The sequence below is a fragment of the Pseudophryne corroboree genome, chromosome 1, assembly GCF_028390025.1.
Source record: "Pseudophryne corroboree isolate aPseCor3 chromosome 1, aPseCor3.hap2, whole genome shotgun sequence".
Lineage (NCBI taxonomy): Eukaryota > Metazoa > Chordata > Amphibia > Anura > Myobatrachidae > Pseudophryne > Pseudophryne corroboree.
In genome coordinates this window covers 955,863,077-955,888,217 of record NC_086444.1, presented here as the reverse complement: position 1 = coordinate 955,888,217, position 25,141 = coordinate 955,863,077, and the positions used below count along the sequence as shown (strand labels likewise).

General features: G+C 46.1%; 1 long non-coding RNA gene and 1 pseudogene across 2 annotated transcripts in view; both read right to left on the bottom strand.

The window, feature by feature from the left end:
• LOC134919494 (uncharacterized) overlaps positions 1-25,141 on the bottom strand; it is a 102,638-nt gene that overhangs the window by 21,737 nt on the left and 55,760 nt on the right. The window lies entirely within an intron of this gene.
• On the bottom strand, positions 708-826 carry LOC134961244 (5S ribosomal RNA; annotated as a pseudogene).

Genomic DNA, 25,141 nt, shown 5'->3' with positions numbered 1-25,141 from the left:
TTTAGTCCAGGTCTGGGAGGAGATACCTCAGGAGACCATCCGCCACCTCTCAAAAGGAAGAGCGACCGGGCACTGGTGTGTGATAAATTGCAACAAATTGTGAAGAACCAAAGGTGGACAATTCTAATTGCTGGAAAGGAAATTGAAGCCTTTCAATTGTAGTCCCTATTGGTGGTGCGCCCAGAGCTAGAAAGTCCAAGTACCTACAAGGGGAGAGAGAGAAAGCTCTTGTGTGGGCGCACTCTTATGAAAAGAAGAAATATTCTTCAGTTATGAAAGTAAAATTAAAATGTATGTTTATTAATCAAAATTAAAAAGGTACCCCTCTGCGATCCAAAGAAAGGTGTGAAAATAGGAAAGATGTGAGAAATATTTAAAAATGTTCTGGTCTGTTAATCACACGAGAAGGATTAGAAAGGCTGCAGACACCTGATAGTCTGACACCAGTTTCCCCTGACCAGTACAGATATTCTGTATTAATGAGACCAACCAGGGAGGTCAGTATTGTGTCTTAGAGGACCACTTAAATTGGGTTAATACTAAGTAATTTGCTATTCACCCGTTAATCCATGTTGCACGAATTGGAGATGTCTATATTGGCGTGACCTGAACGCTGGTAAAAGTAAAGAAAAAGTTAGAAAGAAAAGAACAAATAGTGGTGATACTGCTGTTGGTGTCCACCCTTCACAGGAAGGGGAATAGTCCCTACTCTACAACACCGGGTATTCCCAGGGAGTCTCCTCTCAAGGTACTAACCCGGCCCAACGCTGTTTGGCTACCAAGATCGGACGAGATCGGGCATTAGCAGCGTGGTATGATAGTAGAGAGGCTATCTACCAATGAGAGTGCACCTATATAGGAATGGTAAAATAGGGAGATTAGAAAGATGAAGCCATATAATGTGTGGATCTGCTTTCCACGTTAGGCAAGGTGAAACAATTGCCACTCAGTGGCGTAGTACACCCTGGATCGTGGATGAGAGTCTACGGAAAGATAGTGAGCAATGGAAAAGAGAAGAAAAAATGTTCAAAAGGATTTTACACTAATTCGGATTCAGCTATTGGTTAGTGTCCCTAGGGAGAAACCAAGTCATAAAATATGGAGCGTCGGGTAGATTTGTAAATCCAAATATAAATCACATATACATTCCTTTTGTGCAAAAGACACTTGTGAGTACAGTAGCAGAAAATCATTACTTTGGGTAAGGGATGAAACCAACTTATAAAGTGTAACACACTGCGTAAATAATCAAAAATAGAGCAGTGTGCAAAGAATAGGTCTAACCTGCAATCTGTAGGATTACAAGGCTGTAATATGCACAGAAAATCCCAACTGCATAGTGTGCAGTATTAGTGTGCCCAATGCGATAAGCACATATAGCAGTGGTAATTCAAACCTTAATAAAAGATAAGAAAAAGTGATACTCAAAGTGTCAGGTTTAGGAGACAGGTGGTAGTAAACGATCCTCCAAGGAAAGGTCCCATTGTAAAGTCCGTGGAAAACGCGTTTCACCCGTTGGGCTTGTTCACTTCCGGGATCTCACAGCTGATACCGCATATGGGGTTTAAAAACCCTGCTAGCATAGGTAGTAGCCAATGGGCTGTTCGTGTCTAATTAGACATAGGGGCGGGAGTGTTGGAGGTTCCCATTGAGGCGCATGAGGCCAATGAGAAAGAGTGTGCGGCGCATCCCAGCCAATCAGAGCGTGGGTGCGCCTAATGACCGTGGCATGTGGGCGGACTGGAAGCAAGAGAGAGGGCGCTCGCGAGCATACGTAAGGGAGTTGCCCATGTGACCTAGGCAATGAGGGAAACCTGGTCACGGGGAAAAAAAAGGGTGGCGCCATGTTGGAAATGGGATTGCCAGGAGTGCCTCTTGTTGTAAAACATACGATAGTGGGAATAAGGTATATTTAAGTTAAATAAACTTATTGAGCACCCGAGTGCTGCTGTTAAGGACTGGACTTGCTGAAATGCAAAAACCGAGGTTACCGACTTTATACAAAAACTATGGGCGGAAGGTTTGAAAATACCCATAGGCGCTTGGGGCCAATGGGGACGTAAGTGCAGTGCGCCTTGGCCAATCAGTGCGTGGATGCGCCTGGACCAATTACCAGTGGGCAAAATGTGAAAAGTGGGGAGTGAGTGTGCTCCCGTGGTATATGGGTAATACACAAGCCCAATCAGGTACAGGAAACAGGGTCACGGAGCAGAATGCCGTGGCGCCATGTTGGAGAAGGGAATAGCTGCCAGGAGTTGTAGGAACAAAAATACGAAAACTAAGTTTATTGAGTTGGAGTGTACTTAGGTTGGACACCATTACTGTGCATCAGGGTGTAGATGATGTCAGGACTGAATATGGGATCCCAGTGATGCGTGGATTATAGCGCACCCAGGGGATAAAGTATTAAACAATATGGGATTAATGGCCGTTACGGCAGAGTGGGGAAACAAAACAAACACAAAACAAAAGGTTCTGCATATTAGGGGGCAAGGGAGTGAGGGAGAAAAAAATATAGAACAAGATATGAGAAGGATAGGGGAATGTAGTGACAGCATTAGGGACGGGGAAAGGTGTGTTTGACGAATAGTGATAAAATAATGCTACTTTTTAGGATAATATAGGGTTTTGGCACACACAAGGGTATGTGGAAAAATGACACGTCATCAGAGATAATCGATAGGTTAAAGAGGCCATGGGGATGCGGGCTGAAAAGAGAGCCCGAGTCCCATATTTGGAGTGTGTAAAAAAAACGGTAAAGGTGAAGAAAATAAATTATAAATTAAAAAGTTGGAATTACATGGAATAACTAGATGACTGGGGAGGAAACAGTGAAAAGTGAAGGTGTGAAATCACCATATGTATTGAAAGATGCTACCCTAAGAGTGAGCATGTGATGCAAATGGGAGTGAAGTCTCCAAAAGAGGATGAAGTACTCCATGAGATAAGGAAGGAGGACCTGATATTAGGTAAACAGTGAAAGTATGGGGTGACACGTACAGGAGTGAATACAGTTGGATGACGGGAAATGTGGGGAAATTGACGCTGGGGAACTCGGTATGGGAATGAGAAACCAACCAGTAGGAGGTGATCAATGTGTGACGTGAAACCCAAACAATGCGAATTCATGGGACATGACCAAAGTGGGGGCAGGAAGGGGAAAGTGACAATGGTTGGGTAGAAATGAAGTGGATATGAGAGAATGTGTGGGTGGTAACACCCTTTAAAATGAAGTGGTCAGATTATTGGGGCCAAGTGGTGACACAAAATATTGGAAAAGGAGTGAGAAAGAGGAAACAAAAAAAAATTAGTTAATTGGAGTGTAGAAGGTATTACCAACGAAATTGGAATATTATAGAAAAACACCATAATTTATGTTTTCATTCAGTCCGAGGGGTCTGAGACTCCCGAGGCGAAAGATCCATTTGCTCTCTTTTTTGTATAGTTCTTTGGTCATGTCGCCTCCTCGTATGCCCAGATGAATGCGATCTAAGCCAAAGGCTTTCAATTCCTTAGTGGATCCTTTGTGCTGAAAATGGAAATGTTTGGCGACCGTGGTAAGTTGTTTCATACGTGCAACCATCCGCCACCTCATCAGGAGCATGCCCAGGCGTTGTAGGGAGGTCATACAGGCATGTGGAGGCCACACACACTACTGAGCCTCATTTTGACTTGTTTTAAGGACATTACATCAAAGTTGGATCAGCCTGTAGTGTGTTTTTCCACTTTAATTTTGAGTGGGACTCCAAATCCAGACCTCCATGGGTTAATACATTTGATTTCCATTGATAATTTTTGTGTGATTTTGTTGTCAGCACATTCAACTATGTAAAGAACAAAGTATTTAATAAGAATATTTCATTCATTCAGATCTAGGATGTGTTATTTTAGTGTTCCCTTTATTTTTTGAGCAGTGTATATGTTTGTATGTATATATATGTATATGTATATATATATATATATATATATATTTATAATACTGCGGAAGTAACATTCTTCATTCTCATGTGCTCAGCGCTCTGTTTGAGAATGTCTGGGTCAGCCCTGACGAGATGATTTCAAATCCTCAAGAGGATTCCGATTGTTTATTCTTTTCCCGCCGCGGATAGAATAAAGTGGGTGTCACCCCCTGTTCTGCATGGGCCCTGTCACAAAGCCAGTGGATCATATGTAGGAAGCTACGTTATGTTCTAGTTATGTGTCCACGCGTACGTCAGCTAGACCTGCCATTACATACGCATGGGGGAGTAGTAGTATTCAAAAATGGTCGGTTGCCTGGTCATCCGTTATAGATACCCTGGGGAGAGATGGGATACTCCTTACGTTGGGTCATAACAAGGACGCTGCTGCATGCTTTCGTGTGACTGCAAGGGATAGAGGACTCTTGGGTTCGCGGGCCGATTTCATGGCGGTCTCGGCTAGGAGGGCGTTGTGGATTCACCAATGGAAGGCTGAGGCTGACTCCGAGAATATATGGAGTCTCTTCCCGATGAAGGTGAAGCCTGGTGTGGTGACGGCCTAGTTAATTTGATCTCGGCAGATGCCGCTGGTAAGTCTACCTTTTGAGCCTATGTTCCCTCACAACGGATGATGACGCATAATTGTCGGATACAGTCATGTCGGCCCAATAGTTACGGATTCCCCTTTTTTCTTTGCAGGTAGAGGAAAGAGAAAAGGGAAGAGGTCAGCAGCCTCTTCAAGGTCACAGGAGCAGAAATCATCCTCTGTTTCTGCCAGATCCACCGCATGACGCTGGGACTCTCTTGCGGGAGCCCACACCGGTGGGGCCACATCTAAAACTTTTCAGTCGGTCCTGGAACGGACTTGGACCCGTGGGTTTTACGAATAGTGTCCCAAGGGTGCATACTGGAGTTTCCAGGCGTTTTCCCTCACCAATTCTTCATCATTAACGATTCTCCTCCGGACGGGGAGGTAGTATGCGACGCAACACAAGAGTTGTGTCAGGATCAGGTCATGGTCCTGGTGTACCCTGTCACAATAGGGAGGAGGCTGTTATTCAGCCTCTTCGTGCTCCCAAAGCCAGACAGCTAGGTCAGACCAATCCTAAATCTGACATACCTTAATTTCTATTTAAAGAAATTCAAATCCAAGATGGAATCTCTCAGGGCAGTGAGATCCAATCTGAAAAAAGAATGAAGGAGGTCTAATTACATTTTCCTCCACATTAGATTTACCTGAAGTTTGCTATTCAGGATGGTCATTACCAATTTCACCAGGGTGATGGCGGTAATGATGGTTCTCCTTCTCTAGTATGGAGTCACATTTGTCCCGTACTGGGATAACAGCGAGATCAAGAAACCAGTTGGTGCAAAATGTTGCACTCTCCCTGACAGTTCTTCAACAACAGGGTTGGCTCCTGAACTTGCCAGAATCACTGATGGCCCATCGACGTGGTTGTCGGTTTTGGGAATAATACTAAATACTACAGAGAGTTTTTTCTTCCAGTGGGAAAGGCTCTGGAGATCCAGAGTCTGGTCATACAAATTCCAAGACCAGCTGGAGTGTCAATCCATCAATACATTAGGAAAGATGGTTGTGGCCTACAAGGCCATTCAGTTGGCAGATTCCTTGCCAAGGTGTTCTAGTGGTCCTGTTGAATGAGGGGTCCGGTTCCCACCTACGCATGCACTGGAAGATAATCCTGTTGTCGAAAGCCAGGATTTCGCTCCTGTGGTAGCTCCACACCTCGCACTTACTAGAGGGACGCAGGTTCAGGATTGGTTCAGGATTCACAGATGCAAGTCTCCGAGGCTGGTGAGCTGTCACTCAAGGGAAAAGCTTCCAAGAAAATGCTAAAGTCGGGAAGCCTGCCTTCGTATGAATATGCTGGAATTGAGAGCCATTTACAACGGCCTTCAACAGGCGGTACATCTTTTTCGAGATCACCCCGTGCAGATCCGGTTGGATAAGGTAACAGCAAGGCGGAACAAAAAGCAGAGCGGAAATGGCAGAGGTGATGAAGATCCTCCTTTGGGCAGAAAAATATGTAAGGGCTCTGTCGGCAATTATCATTCCGGTGGATAACTGGGAAGCATGCTTCCTCAGCAGACACGACCTCCACCAAGAAGTCTTCGCAGAGGTGACAAGTCTTTGGGGAGTTCCTCCAGTAGACAGGATGACTTCTCGTCTCAACGAGAAGCTTCAGAAAAAAATTTCCAGGTCAAGAGACCCTCAGCAATAGCAGTAGATGCTCTGGTGACCCAGTGGCTATTCCGGTCAGTGTATTCCTTCCACTTCCACTGATCCCAAATGTTCTTGGGATAATGAGAACAAGGGTTCGGGCAATTTTCACTGCCCCAGACTGGACAAGGAGGGCTTGGTGCCCAGATCTTCAGGAGTGGCTCATTAAAAGATCCTGGGCCTTTTCCTCTTCGCGAGGACCTACTACGGTAGGTACCGTGCGTGTACCTAGACTTGCCGTGGCTACATTTGATGGCATGACTGTTGAGCGCCGAATCCTACCCCGAAAGGGTATTCCCAAGGAAGTCATCCCCACTCTTATTCAGGCCAGGAAAGGAGTAACGTCTAAACATTACCACCATTTTTGGAGAAAATGTGTCGATGTGAATCCAAGAAAGTTTCAACGGAAGTGTTTCAGTTAGGTCGTTTTCCCCGTTTCCTACAGACTGGGGGAAATGCAAACTGCAGTTGGCATCCATTATGGTCCAGTTTTCAGCATTGGCAATTTTCTTTCTGAAACCATTAGCTTCCCTTCCGGAAGTTCAGTTTTGCGTGAAAGACGTGTTGCGCGTCCAACCTTCATTTGTGCCTCCAGGGGCACCTTGGGATCATAAAGTGGTGTTGCAGTTCCTTCAATCACATCGGTTTGAACCTTTCCGGAAAGTGGAGTTGAAATTCCTCACTTGGAAAGTGGTCATCCAATTGGCCTTGGCATCTGCAAGGCAGGTGCCTGAGTTAGCTGCCTTGTCTCACAAGAGCCCTTATTTGATCTTCCAGGAAGATAGAGCTGAATTGAGGACACGTCCGCAATTTCTACCGATGGTGGTTTCCGCGTTCCACATCAACCAACCTATTGTGGTGCCTGTGGCTACTGATGCCTTTGCTCAGTCAAAGTCTCTGGATGCAGTCAGAGCTTTGAAAATGTATGTCGCCAGAACGGCTCAGGTTGGGAAAACAGAGGCTCTGTCCTGTATGCTTCCAACAAGGTTAGGTGTCCTGCTTCCAAGCAGATCATTGCATGCTGGATCTGAAACACCACTAACAGAGCCAGATAGAAGAGTGGTGAGTACAGCGCCGGTGGGTATAGCGGCAGAAGGGTGGGAGTGCAGCTCTGACAGACTGCGCTCAAGGAAAGCTCAGCAACATGCACAATGTAGGCGCTATTGAGGGGCGTCCTGAGCCAGAGCGTGAACACCCCACACTTGTCACACAGCTAACAGGGGCTAATCCCGCTGTTAACACATTAAAACCTCAGGCCAGTATAAAGAATTAATGTGTGAAGCCGCGTGCCATTACAGGGTACGGGGCTTCCTCTCAGAGCGGATCCAGCACTCACCAGTGCCATTTTCTCTCTGCAGATCATAGAACAAGGACACTGACAGGGAGCACTGCTTTCCACATAACTCCAATGCTACCTCTGTGGTACCAGGGTGTTATAGACAGGGGGGAGTATGTTAACTGTACTAGCTACCCTATTAAGGTTATCTAGTTAGCGTCTGGCTTTTATCATAATAACAGCCTGCATGGGCACAGTGTGGCTGGTTCCTTATACTCTGTGACTCTCTGAAGGTATTCTGGGGGCAACTGTGTCTGACATTTTCCTGTGTGTGTAAGTGTGCATATCCCACATTACCATGTCTAAGGGCTCTGTGTCCTGTGCGGCAAAATGTTTATCTTCTCCTGAGGAGTTTATTCCATGTAATCAAGACTGCAATATAGTTTCTCAGCCTCCGGAATTTGAAACCGCATGGGTGGATTCTTTAAGGGGAATGATGTCCCAGATTTCAACAAGGATGTCACATACTGAAAAAGATATGCAGTTTTTGAGAAAATCTGTGGAGGATATGATGTATTCAGCTCCCACTGCTTTGACAAAAAAAACCACCTACATACCCACAAAAATTTACCCTTGCCCAGATAATGTAAGTTGACACTGATACCGACTCTGATACAGGGAATGGTGATGGGGATATGCAGGGGGGGTTGCAACCCTTGCTAAAGGGGTGCAATTAATGATTGAAGCCATTAGGGATGTTTTGCATATTACTGAGAAGGTACCTGGGCAGGCAGAGGAGTCTTATTTTACCCTAAATAAGAAATCCTCGCTGACCTTCCCTGCTTCTAAGGAGTTAAACTCCTTGTTTGAAACGTCCTGGGAAAACCCGGAGAAAAAATTGCAGATTCCTAAAAGAATTCTCACTGCTTTTCCTTTCCCTGAAGAGGATAGGAAGAAATGGGAAAACCGACCTATAGTGGACGCTTCTGTGTCTAGGTTGTCTAAAAAGGTTGTTTTACCTGTTCCTGGCTCAACCTCCTTAAAGGAGTCTGCTGACCGCAAGAGTGAGACCGCTCAAGTCTCTATACACTGCTACAGGAGTGGCTCTGAGACCCACCATTGCTTGTGCGTGAATTTCTGGAGCCATAGTGAAGTGGTCAGGCGTCTTGCTTGAGGAATTAGATTCTGTGGATCGGGGTGACTTTGACTTGTTTTTACGTCGCATACAGGATTCTGCGGGCTTCATGGTAGAGGCCATGAAAGACATTGGCCAGCTTAATGCAAGGGCTTCATCCATGGCAGTCTCGCCACGCAGAGGACTCTGGCTATGCCAATGGTCTGCGGATACAGAATTCAAGAAAAGTGTGGAGAACCTGCCCTACACAGGTCAGGCCTTGTTTGGGGATGTGCTAGATGCGTGGATTTCCACGACAACTGCGGGTATGTCGACTTTTCTTCCTTCCGCAGCTGCATCGGCTAAGAAATCATATCCTACAACTACACTGCAGTCCTTTCGGACCGCAAAAGCTAAGAGATCCAAAGGTTCCCCCACCTTCTTTAGAGGTGGTCGGGGAAAATCCCGAAAATCTGCACCAGCAGGTTCCCCGGAAAAGAAACCTGGTTCTGCTTCCTCAAAATCCTCAGCATGATGGTGGACCTCCCAGCCTGGAGATCAGGCAGGTGGGAGTGAGACTAAAAGATTTCAGTCACGTCTGGGCGTCATCCTGCCCAGACCCCTGGGTAAAAGATATTGTTGCCCAGGGGTACAAACTGGAGTTTCAGGTACTCCCTCCTCAAAGATTCTACAAATCGGGCTTACCAGCTTCGTTGACAGAAAGTACAATTCTGCAAGAGGCCATTCAAATATTGGTACAAACAATTGTCATTGTTCCAGTGCCATCTTGCTTAAAAAATGGGTTACTACTGTACTCAAATCTGTTTGTGGTGCCGAAACCGGACGGTATGGTAAGACCAATATTGAAGCTAAAGTCAATGAACCCCTACCTGAAAGTGTTCAAATTCAAGATGGAGTCTCTGAGAGCAGTGATCTCAGGTCTGGAGGAGGGAGAATTCCTTGTATCCCTGGATATCAAGGATGCATACCTTCACATTCCAATCTGGCCGCCTCACCAGGCCTATCTACGGTTTGCACTACAGGACTGTCACTATCAGTTCCAGGCATTGCCATTTGGCCTTTCCACAGCACCATGGGTTTTCACTAAAGTTATGGCAGAGATGATGCTCCTCCTCCGCAAGCAGGGAGTGAACGTAATTCCATATCTGGATGATCTACTGATAAAGGCATCTTCCAGGGAGAGGCTATTGCAGAGTATTGCTCTCTCAGCTCAAATACTCCGGGATCAAGGGTGGATCCTGAACCTTACAAAGTCACACTTGGAGCCGACAAGGAGACTGCCCTTCCTGGGGATGATACTAGACACGGAAGTGCAGTGGATGTTTCTACCAGTGGAGAAAGCGTTGGTGTTCCAATCAATGGTCCGGGATGTCTTGAAGCCAACCCGGGTATCGGTTCATCAGTGCATTCGCCTTCTGGGGAAGATGATAGCCTCCTAGGAGGCTCTGCAGTACGGAAGATTCCATGCGAGGGTCTTCAAGCTGGATCTCCTGGACAAGTGGTCGGGATCACATCCTCACATGCACCGGCGGATACGCCTGTCGCCGAAAGCCAGAATTTCCCTTCTCTGGTGGCTGCAAACTTCTCACCTGCACGAGGGCTGCAGGTTTGGGATTCAGAATTGGATCCTTCTAACCACAGATGCAGGTCTCAGTGGTTGGGTAGCAGTCACCCAGTGAGAAAACTTCCAAGGAAAGTGGTCAAGTCTGGAATCCATCCTTTTGATAAACATTCTGAAACTAAGGGCCATATACAACGGCCTTCTACAAGCGGCACATCTTCTGCAGGATCAATCCATTCCGGTTCAGTCGGACAATGTAACGGCAGTGGCCTACATAAACCGACAGGGCGGAACGAAGAGCAGAGCGGCAATGTCAGAGGTAACACGAATCCTCCACTGGGCAGAAAGACACGCGGTGGCGCTGTCAGTGAGCTTCATTCCGGGAGAGGACAATTGGGAAGCGGACTTCATCAGCAGACACGATCTCCATCCAGGAAAATGGGGCCTCCACCCGGAGGTGTTCGCAGAGGTAACAAGCCGGTGGGGTGTACCTCAGACATGATGGCCTCCCGCCTCAATAAGAAGCTTCGGAGGTACTGTTCCAGGTCGAGAGACCCTCTGCAGTACGGCAGGTTTCATGCTCGACCTTTTCAACTGGATCTCTTGGACCAGTGGTCGGGCTCTCACACATGCACAAGAGGATACGCCTGTCTCCGAAAGCCAGGATTTCACTCCTCTGGTGGCTGCAACTTCCACACCTTCTGGAAGGGCGAAGGTTCGGAATTCAAGACTGGATCCTTTTGACCACAGATGCAAGTCTAAGAGGTTGGGGAGCTGTCGCTCTGGGGGAAACCTTTCAAGGACGATGGTCTGATCAAGAGTCACTTCTCCCAATAAACATCCGGGAACTCAGGGCCGTTTACAACGCCCTTCTACAAGCAGCACACCTAACGGATCGGGCTGTTTAGGTGCAGTCGGACAATGTGACCACAGTGGCCTACATAAACTGAAAAGGTGGAACGAAGAGCAGAGCTGCCATGGCAGAGGTGTCAAAGATCCTCATCTGGGCAGAAATGCCCGAGGTGGCGATGTCGGCAATCTTCATTCTGGGCGTAGACAACTGGGAGGCGGACTTCCTCGGCAGACACGATCTCCATCCAGGGGAGTGGGGCCTCCATCCGGACGTGTTCGAGGAGGTAACCGGTTGGTGGGGGGTTCCTCACATAGACATGATGGCCTCCCGCCTCAACAAGAAGCTATGAACGTACTGTTCCAGGTCAAGAGACCCACAGGCAGTGGCGGTGGATGCATTGGTAACGCCTTGGGTGTTCAAGTCAGTGTATGTGTTCCCTCCATTCCCTCTGATAACAAGAGTTCTTCAACTCGTGAGAAGAACGAAGGTTCTGGCAATCCTCATTGCTCCGGACTGGCCAAGGAGGGCTTTGTACGCGGATCTGCTGGATCTTCTGCTGGAAGATCCACTGCCTTTACCTCTTCGGGAAGATCTGCTTCTGCAGGGGCCGTTCGCTTATCAAGACTTACCGCAGCTTCGTTTGACGGCATGGCGGTTGAACGCCAGATCTTAGCTTGGAATGGTATCCCTAGTGAGGTCATTCCTACCCTGATACAGGCCAGGAAGGGGGTAACGTCTAAGCATTACCATCGCATTTGGAAGAAATACGTTTCTTAGTGTGAGGCCAAGACGTTTCCGGCGGTGGAGTTTCAACTTGGTAGTTTTCTCCTTTTTCTGCAGGCAGGGGTGGATATGGGGCTGAGACTGGGCTCCATCAAGGTCCAGATCTCTGCTTTGTCCATCTTCTTCCAAAAGCAATTGGCTGTTCTTCCTGATGATCAGACCTTTTTGAAAGGGGTTCTGCACATCCAGCCTCCCTTTGTGGCGCCTACGGCTCCATGGGATTTTGATGTGGTGTTGCAGTTCCTACAATCTGATTGGTTTGAGCTTCTACAGGAGGCTGATCTCAAGTTTCTCACGTGGAAGGCGGTCACCTTGTTGGCCTTGGCTTCTGCACGATGCGTGTCGGAATTGGGGGCTTTATCTTGTAAAAGCCCCTATCTGATCTTCCATGAATACAGGGCAGAAATAAGGACTCGTCCACAGTTCCTACCTAAGGTTGTGTCGGCTTTCCACATCAACCAGCCTATTGTGGTGCCAGTGGCTACTGACTCCTCAATTACTTCAAAGGCCTTGGATGTAGTGAGGACTTTGAAGATTTACATGAAGAGGACGGCTCGTCATAGGAAAAGTGACTCTCTGTCCTCTATGATCCAAAGAAAATTGGATGTCCTGCTTCTAAGCAGTCGATTTCACGCTGGATCAGGTTCACTATCCAGCATGCTTATTCCACGGCAGGATTGCTGTGTCTGAAATCCATAAAGGCCCACTCTACTCGTAAAGTGGGTTCTTCCTGGGCGGCTGCCCAGGGTGTCTCGGCGATACAACTCTGCCGAGCAGCTGCTTGGTCTGGGTCGAACACATTTGCCAAGTTTTACACGTTCGATACTTTGGCCTCTGATGACCTCAAGTTTGGTCAGGCAGTGTTGCAGGAGCCTCCGCGCTCTCCCTCCCGTAGTGGGAGCTTTGGTACATCCCAATGGTACTAATATGGACCGCAGCATCCTCTAGGACGTTAGAGAAAATAGGATTTTGGTTACCTACTGGTAAATCCTTTTCTCGTAGTCCGTAGAGGATGCTGGGCGCCCACCCAGCGCTTCGTTTCCTGCATTGGTTTTATAGTTCAGTGTTACCTGGTTCCTAGGTAAGTTCTGTGTTATTTACGGTTTCAGCTGTTGCTGAGTTGTTCTGGCATGTTGGCCGGATTTTCATGTTTGTGTGAGCTGGTATGAATCTCGCCACTATCTGTGTAATTCCTTCTATCGAAGTATGTCGTCTCCTCGGGCACAGTTTCTAGACTGAGTCTGGTAGGAGGGGCATAGAGGGAGGAGCCAGCCCACACTATTAAACTCTTAAAGTGCCAATGGCTCCTGGTGGACCCGTCTATACCCCATGGTAGTAATATGGACCCCAGCATCCTCTACGGACTACGAGAAAAGGATTTACCAGTAGGTAGCCAAAATCCTATATTTTGTTCAAATGTGTTTTCAACGGTACTTGCAAGTGTACATTAAGGATCTGCATGTAGATGACTTTTTGTCTTAAGTATATATTTATTTTTATATCTGTTATAATGCTTGGGTCTGATTCTGAGTTGGGCATAAGTTAGGTGTAGACACATTTTGCGGATTTCCACACACTAGGCCTGATTCAGGTGTGGTTGTATTGAGCATAGCTGCTGCTTCCGTGGTAAAGCAGTAGGAGGTGTCTGGTTTAAGTTGACATGTCCTGCATGCATGTGTGATCCACTGCTGGGTCTGAGGTTGAGGTAATGGATCACATTGCGACAACGTCAGCTGGCTGAGTAATCCTGAAGATAATCAGGCTGGCCGGTGCAGTTCCATCGATGAGGCCAGGAAGTCTCCGTCAGAATATGATGAACTTAACCTCAGCACTCCCAAGATGGAGATGACATCATTCTCTTCTGTGAAACGAAAACCATTGCCATTTCCTCCCTGCCCCCAATTGGCAGCAGACTGTTAATCACTTGATGAAGGACCCCAACGTGCCAGACAGCGGAACATTGCGACTTTTCCAGTTTAGCGACCGGACCTGAATCAGGTCTTTATCTCATGAGATGTAGAAAGAAATCCATAAGTGCACATGTGCTTGATCAGGTATACACATACATATGGAGATGGAAAGAAGAATCTGATTAATTTGTCCGCAGAATAGTGGTTTCTGGGTGGTAACTGGCATGTGGATGCATGGGACTGTTCTGTCTAGTGGGAGTGTAATGAGCATGTAAGCCAACTTCTGTAATGTATTGACGGATAACAACCAAATCCACTGAGATTAATAGGCTCTATGTAGGAGGTATAGTTGGATCTCCTGATGTATAGCAAATGCTGTGACAGCATGTGGGATTCCAGCAGAAAACCATAAACCTTATCAGACCGGACACCGTTTTGCCTCTCATTGTAACCTTATTGGAACACAGCCCCAGATAATGAAATGTCATCTGATGACTGTTAAAGAAATAGACTTTTGGTAAGATAGGGACTGCAGCATAAAATGTATGGGGGATTTAGCAGGGACAGCACTTTCCAACTGTCCACAGAGTACATGTGGAAGCTGCAAGTATCTATATAACAGGTGCAATGGGAGATAAAATTCTAGACTCAATTGATCAAAAAAACGGAAACTCCCCATTCTGATAAAGATGCCCCACAGAATCCACCCCATGGGCCTGCATGAGGAGATTTCCCACAAGAGTTCAAGGTTCAGGGAAGGAGGTACTGTACCAGAGTAGAGAAAAAGGATCAATCCCAGACTCCTCCAGTAACTTTTCTGCTGCTAGTCAAACTCTTTGTGCCTGAATCAGGCTAGGGGGTCAGCACGGAAGCAAAGACTTTGTCAAACACACTCCCAACAGAATCCTATGTGCCGCCCCTTTTTCTGGAGCAGAAGTGGTCCTGGAGGTGGAGCTAAGTATTATACTCTCATGTCTGGCGGAGGCAAACTCCCCTACCTCTAACCTGACAAAATGTTTTAGAGGCAATATAGGCATGCTTATGTCCCCTTAACAGACAATAGTAGAAAGGAGGAAAACAGAACCAAGGAGGTGATTCTGAGTTGTTCGCTCGTTAGCAGATTTTAGCAGCATTGCACACGCTAGGCCGCCGCCCTCTGGGAGTGTATCTTCGCTTAGCAGAATAGTGAACGAAAGATTAGCAGAATTGCGAATAGAAATTTCTTAGCAGTTTCTGAGTAGCTCTAGATCTACTCACAGATTGCGATCAGCTCAGGCCGTTTTGTTCCTGGTTTGACGTCACACACACGCCCAGCGTTCGGCCAGCCACTCCCCCGTTTCTCCAGACACTCACGCGTTTTTCCCTGACACGCTGCGTTTTTCCACACACTCCCTGAAAACGGCCAGTTTCCGCCCATAAACACCTACTTCCTGTCAATCACACTCCGATCACTTCAACAATGAAAATTCTTCGTTCGGACGTGAGTAAATCTGCTAAGTTTTGTGCTAAAATACTTGGCGCATGCACACTGCGTACCATGCGCATGCGCATGTTTGCCTTAATCGCTCCGTTGCAAAAATCGGCAATGAGCGAACAACTCAGAATGACCCCCCAAGAATGTTGTAAAATATAACTATATAACCACCAAGTTCACCCTTCCCATGACTGAAAAGGGATGCCGCTGGCAGACATGAGAGTTAACCTTCAAATACTCAATTTGGGGTTGCAGATTCAAAGACACATATTCTACCAAAGAATGAGTATTCTGAATATCCAAGTACTTACACTGCATGAACCATCCTAGAGGAAATCATAGGAGAATGTCTTAGAAACAGTGGGAAGTAGGGGGAAAAATACAGATTTATCCCAATTCTAATACAAAAAAAAAGGCCAAATAAATTCATCACTGCAAGTAGAGCTCCATACGAAACAAAAATAAAATGTCATACGTATATCAAGCTAGTTGCTCCTTACTAACCAATATCATTAATCATCTCTGATTTCTCTGTGACATCAGTGGTGTGCAAACTCAACGCGTTCCTCAGGAAGCTGGACACATACTATATACCAGCGAAACGCGTTGAGTTTGCACGCCACTGATTTCACAATTGTTGGAATCCACGCTCTCAAGCTATCCTGTGAACCAGGACTTCATTTGATATCCACTTTCAATCATTCATCACTCTGTATAAACTGCATCAGTATTTTAAAGGATACTCCAGCTGATTCACGAGAAGAGTGCCATCTCCTAAGGACCGCAATTCATCTATTTACAAGTGGGATCCATTCTCAGCACTAAAGGACATCCCAGCTGATGAGAACAAGGGACTGCCTATTCCCACCCATTCTGCTTCACTACCATATCAGCACTAAAAGGACACCCCAGCTGATTTACCAGGAGAGTGCTATCTCCCAAAGATTTTGCTTTTCTTTCAGAAGTTGGATTCTCTCTCAGCACTAAGGACAACACAGCTTATGAGAATAAGGGACTGCCTTTACCCACCAACTAATCTGGTAAAAAGAATACAGATTGTTCTATTTCTGTGAGACTGTGAATTAATCCAATTAAATTAGGTTTGTTGCCATCAGTGGCTTTTTTAAACTATCAGTATTCGTATAACATGTTTTATTGCTTTTAATTATTATTAAATGTTATGTATAATAATACAAGCCTAATTGTTTATCATTGACAAAACTGCCAGTGCTGGTATATCCTTTTTCTATTTAATTGCATTTATTTGGGGAATTTTGGACCACCCCAATACCAGCAGCTGTTGATAGCGCACCTGTACACATTTTTTCTTCTTTGTTCTATGTTGTCACTTAATTGTTGAAGGTAAAATACTATTTAATCACTTAACTGGCAAATATTTTTTCCAAAAAACGCTTGGAAATTGTTTTTAAGATTCAGTTAGGTCAAAACATATTTAAAACTTATCCCAAACAATTTTAGAAAGAAAAAAAAATTGTAAAATATTGTAAAATCGAAACCATGCCAACTTTGATTTCCCCTACAGCTGCACATCTGAGCAGCTGTCTGGTACACATTGGGGGAGCGGTTTAATTTACATTTCCTGGGCAGCTACTCCTCTGTGCAGCCGCTGGGTGGTGGGTCCTGTTCCTGGTTGTGATCTATCTATCGGAAATGGTTCCCTGGATCGAAACTGGCCTCTCCGTCCTCCTTGCAAAAGAAACCAGGTGGCACTCAACGATCTTTAAACGAGATATTATAGTGCAAAAAAGGCATAGTATGATACCAGTGCTTCAACGCTGCGCAGGGCATTTTTTTCAACATGCTATGCTGTGAACTATCTAGATAGGTGTAGATTTTATTTATTTATTTTTTTAAGATTTAGATTTCAGCCACATGAGACTTTAAAAAAAACTAGCAGAACATCAATTTGTTAGAGTTGTTCCCTGAGGAAATTACCACGTGGTAATTAAATGCATCCCACTGAAGATTTTTTTTGGTCTTACTTTTCTCTTACGTCCTAGTGGATACTGGAGATCTGTACTTTAGTACCATGGGGTATAGATCAGGTCCACTGAAGCCTGGCACTTTAGAAACCTTTAGTGTGTGTGCTGGCTCCTCACCTCTATGCCCCTCCTACCAGACTCAGTTTAGAAAAATGTGCCCAAGGAGCAGGGTACCTTTACCTGGAGCTCCAGAGAGTTTCCTTTATTTTTTATTTTAGTTCTTTATTTTCAGGTAGTACTGGTTGGCAACCAGTCTACCTGCTTCGTGGGACTTAAAGGGGGGGACCGAACCAACCTCCTGAGGGTTAATGTTTCGTAATCCCAGCTGACAGGACACTGTGCTCCTGAGGTGGTGTTTCACACACCATACTGTGCGTGCCCACGCCAGCAGCTTGCCGCCACCCACTAGCAGATGTCGAAAATAGTCAGGTGCGGTGAGTGTTAACACCGGGGTCCCGGTTAGCGGGTCCCCGGTGTGGTGTTGCAGTGGTCATGAGCTGCGGTGCCCGCCGCAGACTACACTGGCTCAGTGTTCTTAGGCTCCACAGTGCTCACTGTCATTTAGGCTTTGTGTGTACTGTTTCTAATATTTCATTTCATCCAGTATAAACTTTTTTGGGACCGCGTGCCATTACAGGGGCGGGGCGTCCCGAAGAGCGGGACCAGAGGCAGGAAGGCACCATTTCCTGCTGCTGCGGATCATCAAGGCTGCATGCACGCTGCTCCTCCACAGACCCACACTGTTGCAGACTCTGTACTAGTACCACGGGGTCATAGCAGGGGGGCAGCATTTTAGCGATCGCGCCACTGCACATCTATAAGGTGATACACATAGTTTCACACACTGCGCTGTTGTGTTCTTTGTGCTGGTCTCAGTTTCTCTGTGTCACTCCAGGGGCTCTCTAGGGTCTGTGGGGGGGGGGGGGGTTCAGTGAGCTGTGCTATATTGCAGTTTTGTACAATGTCTGTTGACATGGTTGTGTGTGCTACCTATAACTCTACCCCTTCAGTGGGGTCCCTCATGTGTGAACAGTGCTCCTTCTCTCCACAGACACTTGACTGGCTAGATACTTTTAAAAGCATGATTCAGAATGTGAATTCAGAATTAGCTGCCGCTAAAAAGGGGAGACCAGTGTTAAAACAGTCTATTGATTGTATGGCCAAAGCAGCAGATACCAGAAAGGCTTCTCAGCCCCCTCTGTTGGTTTCACATTAAGGCTCACTGCCACAGGTGCTCCAGTCTGATTCTGATTCCAGTCAGCCTGATGTGGATGATGATGATATGGATGAGGACAGCTCTCTGTCCCCCGGGGTGGAGGCCATAATTTATGCTGCAAGAGAGGTTCTTCACATACCAGATCAGGATGCAGAACCAGATGATGAGTTGCACTTTAATGTTAGACCCAAGACCTCAGCCACTTTTCCTATGTCTAAAGAATTAAACTCCCTGGCCAGGGAGGCATGGGTAAACCCTGACAAGAAATTTAAAACTTCTCAGAGGTTTTTATCTACTTTTCCCCACACAGCTGAGGACAGAAAGGTGTGGGAAAACCACCCCCATCAGTCGATACGTCTGTGTCCAGACTGTCTACGAAATTGGTACTACCGGTGCCAGGGGCTATATCCCTTAAAGACCCTGCTGACCGTAAAATTGTGACCACCCTCAAGGCAACATATACAGCAGTGGGCGTAGTACAGCACCCCACAATGCTTCATGGGTGGATTTCTAGGGCAGTAGTCATGTGGTCCGATAATATTATTAATGGATTAGACACTCTGTCCCAGGATGAGGTCATTACTCTGCTGCAACACATTCAGGATGCTGCAAATTTTATGAGCGAGGCTATAAAGGAATTGTGTAAGATAAATGGCCGCACTACGGCTATGGCAGTTTCGGCACGCAGAGTTTTGTGGTTACGTCAATGGTCAGCGGACGCTGATTCCAAAAAGGGTGTAGAAAATCTTCCCTGTACAGGTGATGCCTTGTTTGGGGACGAATTAAAAAAATGGATCTCCCAGGCAACGGCGGGTAAGGCTACCTATCTGCCGTCGGCTGCACCACTTGCTAGACATTCTTACACAGGACCCTCCTTGCAGTCCTTTCGTGTGGCAAGGTTCAGAGGGCTTCGCCCACGTGTGGGTGAAGCCCTGCCGGGATCTTTGGGTGAGGGACCTCATTTCCCAGGGATACCGGCTGGAATTGCAAGCACTTCCTCCTCACAGATTTTTCAAATCTGGCTTACCAGTTTTGCCCACAGCAAAAGTTACCTTGCAAGAAGCTATTCAAAAACTTTTGCGGACGGGTGGTAGTTCCAGTATCTCCTCCGTTACACAACAAAGGTTTTTACACCAGTCTTTTTGTCGTTACAAAACCAGACGGTTCGGTGCGGCCCATCTTAAACCTGAAGTCTCTAAACCCGTGTCTGTGGGTGTTCAAATTCAAGATGAAATCCCTGCAGACAGTGGTGTCCAGTCTGGATGAGGGTGAATTCCTGGAATCCCTGGATGCTTACCTACACATTCCCATGTGGCCCCCTCATCAGGCTTACCTCCAGTTCGTCATCTTGGATGACCATTTCCAGTTTCAGGCCTTGCCCTTTGGCCAGTCCACAGCTCTGAGCGTCTTCGCCAAAGTCATGGCAGAGATGATGCTGCAAGTGCGCATGATGGGAGTCAACATAGTCCCCTACTTGGACGTTCTCCTGATAAAGTCTATGCCCAGGGAGCGTTTATTGCACAGCATCGATCTGACGACTCGCCTACTTACGGATCATGGGTGGATCCTAAATTTTCAGAAATCTCACCTGCAACCGACCCAACGTCTTCAGTTCCTGGGAATGAAATGTCTCAAAAAGGTGTTTCTTCCGATGGACAAGGCCTTGGCTATCCAGGCTATGGTCCGCTCAGTGCTCCGTCCTCGCAGGGTATCCATACATATTTGCATACGCTTTCTGGGCAGGATGGTTGATGCTTACAAGGCAGTCCAATATAGCAGATTTTATGCCCGGCCATGTCAGCTGGACAAATGGTCGAGGTCTCACCTTCACATGCATCAGGAAGTGATCTTCTCCGAAAGCCCGGATTTCTCTATTATGGTGGCTACAAGTTCCTCACCTTGCAGAAGGCAGGAATTTCAATATCCACTCGTGGATTCTACTGACAATGGATGCCAGCCTCCGGGTTTGGGGGGCTGTAACCCAAGGGGCCCAGTTCCAGTGGATATCTGCTCTGCCAATAAACATCCTGGAACTCAGGGCAATTTACAATGCTCTTCTGCAAGCTTCCCATCTCCTGAAGGATCAGGCAATCCAGGTGCAATGGGACAGTGCCACAGCGGTGGCGTACATAAACAGACAAGGGGGAACAAGAAGCAGGGTGGCGATGCGAGAAGTGTCAAGAATACTTGTCTGGGCGGATGCCAATGCAAGGGTCATCTCAGCCATATTCATCCAGGAGTGGACAACTAGGAAGCGGACTTCCTCAGCAGACATGAGCTCCATCCGGGGGAATGGGGCCTACATCCCCAGGTGTTTCAACAGTCAATTCACCAGTGGGGCTGTCCGCAGATAGTTCTGATGGCTTCTCTTCTCAACAAGAAGCCAAGCCATTACTGTTCCAGAACGAGGGACCCGCAGGCTGTAGCAGTTGACACGCTGACGACACCATGGACGTACCAGTTTGTGTACCTGTTCCCTCCTCTACCGCTAATCCCAAGGTTTTAAAGGGATTAAGAAGGGAAGGCATTCAAGCAATTCTAATTGCCCTGGATTGGTCTCAACGGGCGTGGTACTCGGGCCTTTTAACCATGGCTCTGGAGGATCCCTGGCCTCTGCCGCTTCAAAAGGATCTTCTTCAACAAGGTCCGTTCATCTATCCAGACTTACAGCGGCTACATTTGGAGGCTTGGAAGTTAAGAGGGTTATTTCCACCATGGTCCAGACCAGGAAGATGGTTACTGCTAAACATTATCATCGTATCTGGGAAAAGTATGCTTCCTGGTGTGAAAGTAGAAAGGTTTCTCCCGTGGAAGTTAGAATTGGTCGTTTTCTGCTTTTCCTGCAAGCGAGAGTGGATATGGGCCTTTGTGTAGGCTCCATCAAAGCCGAGATATCGGCACTCTCTCTTTTCTTACAGAAACAACTTGCCATGTTGCCGGAGGTACAAACTTTCCTAAAAGGAGTTCCTCATATGCAACCGCCCTTCGTACCTTCCACGGCTCCGTGGGATCTCAATGTGGTTCTGTCCTTTCTTCAATCAGACTTGTTTGAACCCTTACATACTGTAGGCTGGAGTTGATATTTCTTACCTAGAAGACGGTGATGTTATTAGCATTGGCGTCTGCCAGACGTGTCTCTGAATTGGGGGCCTTATCTTGTAAGAGCCCTTATTTGATTTTTCATGAAGACAGGGCAGAACTAGGGACCCGACCTCGGTTTTTGCCAAAAGTGGTTTCGGCTTTTCATGTGAATCAACCTATTGTGGTTCTGGTGTTGTCCGACGCTTCCGTTGGTCCAGAGTCCTTGGATGTGGTGAGGGCTCTGAAGGTTTATGTCAAACGGACTGCTCATCATCGGAAATCTGATTCGCTGTTTGTTCTTTATGATGCCACCAAGATTGGTCGTCCAGCTTCTAAGCAATCAATTGCTCGTTGACTCAGGTTGACCATTCAACAAGCCTATACTTCGACGGTTCTGCCCTTGCCAACATCTATTCAGGCCCACTCAACGAGGTCTGTGGGCTCTTCCTGGGTGGCTGCCCGGGGTGTCTCGGCCTTACAGTTGTGCCGAGCAGCTACTTGGTGTGGTTCGAACACCTTTGTTAAGTTCCATCGGTTTGACACCTTGTCCAAGGATGACCTTCAGTTTGGTCAGTCGCTGTTACAGGGGTCTCAGCACTCTCCCACCCATTTGAGAGCTTTGGAAGTTCCCCACGGTACTAAAGTACAGATCCCCAGTATCCACTAGGATATAAAAGAGAGTCCGTAGTGGGTACTGGGCACCCTCCTCAGTGCTTTGATTCCTGCTTACATGAGTAAGTGTTTAGTTGGCCCGCCATTGCGGTCCCCTTATGTTGTTGGGATAGCTTTGCTATCCTCTGTTCTGATTAGCGCCCTCCTTTTTCGGTTGTGTGTTGGCTTAGTGCCTCACCGCTGTTGTACCTCTCTCGTGGTATGTCCATCTCCTCAGGCACAGTTTCCTAGACTGAGTCTGGTGGGAGGGGCATAGAGGGCAGGAGCCAGCACACACACACACACACACACACACACTAAAGGTTTTTAAAGTGCGAGGCTCCAGTGGACCTGATCTGTACCCCATGGCACTAAAGTACAGATCCCCAGTATCCACTACGGACTATTAAAAAAGGAATTACGGGTAGATATTAAATTCCTATTATTTTATTATAGTTTCAATGTTTTCATTTTTTTTTTTTTCTTGCCAGTGGATTCCAAACCACAGTGCTCAGCACAGGTGATTTCAACGCTGTTTTCGAACATGCTCAACATTGGGAAAGTTGCTTTCATGAATTGTTATGTTTGGAGCCGCAAGCATTGTAACTGTGTATCTTACTAACAGCTTCTATTCCTAAACTGTGAGATGTACTAGACGTGTTTGTGAAATGTTTCTACAGTATATTGCCTAACTTTCCTATAATTTCTACTGCAAAAAATGAAGTGCACCCTAAGATTAGTACACACTTGTTCAATACCTGACTGATCTAGTGAGGTGGGACAGTAGCAGCGGGTTAGCAGCTCCTGTATGGGGATTGGGAGGTCGCATGTGCATTATATAAAATGCGACCTCCTGATCCCGCCCATTGCAGGAGCACTATAAGATGTTTAGCAGCTTATGCTCCTGCATCGGCACTACATACACACTTATATAATCATCGGCCGTTTACCTGATATCAGGAGAACGGGACAACAATTGTATAGGTGTGTACCCACCTTTAGCTATAGGGGAACATTTTCTCAGGATATAATACAATATACTATTGGAAGATCATGCTTTTTGGTGCTAGACATTCACCAGTTAATTGCTGTGGATCTTTGTGTGGAGTCATCAGATTAATTTCTGTGTGGTGGACTTTTTAGATAGTATTTACTTGCAGTTAGCAACTAATTACATTTGTAATAAAGTAAGCTAATGCCTTATAGTTGTGCTGTTTGTTACTGTATCTTAAGAAGTGACTGTTTTTTTTTTGTTTTTTTGTATTTTTGAGAAAAACTATTTTCAAGGATCACTGCAGCAGTGGGTTTTTGTAGTTTGTGCCATTCATTCAACTTGGCCTGTGTAAGTTTTCATGTGTGGGCATCTAAAAAAAAATCTGACCCTATTATCTTTTTCACTGGCGTCACTAGGGTTCTTGTCACCAAGTGCAGACTTCTTGTGTACAACAGTGGCTTTGTGCCTGTGAAGCCACACCCCCTGGTGTGCGCACATCATCCATCACCGCTGGTCTGCTGTTTTATGGTCACCTCCTCGAAGTAGGTCACCCAGTGGAGTCCGCACACCCTAGTACTGCTGATCATCTAGTATTCGCCGGACCACTTACAGAGTTCTGTGAATTCAGGTTCGATGAAAACTAACCTGTAAGCGAGTGGTGGAAGATTCAAATGTTTTTCAGACAACTCTAAAACAAAGGTCTATATTAAAAAAAAAAAAAAAAATCTTCTCTGGCTATACTGTATCTGTGTAAGGATAGCAAAGAAATGTAAGTCCATAAAAATAAGTAGAGGAGAAGATGGGAGAAAAAAAAGAGTTGCAAGAGAAAAAAATTTAATAATATATGTAAATATTTTAAAACAAATGAGCATTTATATACTTCCTCACCAATCTACAGTAAGTGATTGTTACTGATTTAAATGTAATACTAATAGTTACAATGTTTTGTTTCCATCCATTGTCTCCTCAACAGTCAAACCTTTTCTCTAATTATTCCCTTTTGCAGATATTACTGAAATATTTGCAGAAACCCATACAGTATATATTCTGAGAATGCTAACAAGCCAGAATTTCTGAAAGTGTCTCCTGGGTCTTGGCTTAAGAATTTCTGAATAAATTTGACCCACAAGCAGAAGCAAAATCTAGAGATGAGCGGGTTCGGTTCCTCGGAATCCGAACCCCCCCGAACTTCAGCCTTTTTACACGGGTCCGAGGCAGACTCGGATCTTCCCGCCTTGCTCGGCTAACCCGAGCGCGCCCGAACGTCATCATCCCGCTGTCGGATTCTAGCGAGGCTCGTATTCTATCGCGAGACTCGGATTCTATATAAGGAGCCGCGCGTCGCCGACATTTTCACACGTGCATTGGCTGGCGTCCTCTCCGTTTAGATAGAGAGTGAGACACTTGATTTACTAGTAATTTAATTTTAGTAATTTTGGGGAGCATTAGGACTGGAGTACTCAGAGAGTGCAGAGTTTTGCTGATAGTTATACTAGTGACCACCAGTTTTATTTATTATTTAAAATCCGTTCTCTGCCTGAAAAAAAACGATACACAGTCACATACCATATCTGTGCTCAGCCTCAGTGTGCTGCATGATAATATCATCTATGTATATCTGACTGTGCTGAGTGCTCACTGCTCACACAGCTTAATTGTGGGGGAGACTGGGGAGCAGTTATAGCAGGAGTACATAACAGTGCACACTTTTGCTGCCAGTGTGACTGACCAGTGACCACCAGTATATTGTCTGCCTGAAAAAGTTAAACACTCGTGTGGTGTTTTTTTTTTTTTTTTATTCTATAAACGCATTCTGCTGACATTCATTATATTATAATATATACCTGCAGTAGTGATATATATATATTTTTTATATCATTATCATCCAGTCTATACTAGCAGACGCAGTACGGTAGTCCACGGCTGTAGCTACCTCTGTGTCAGCAGTGCTCGTCCATAATTGTATACCTACCTGTGGTGGTTTTTTTTTTTTCTATCTTCGT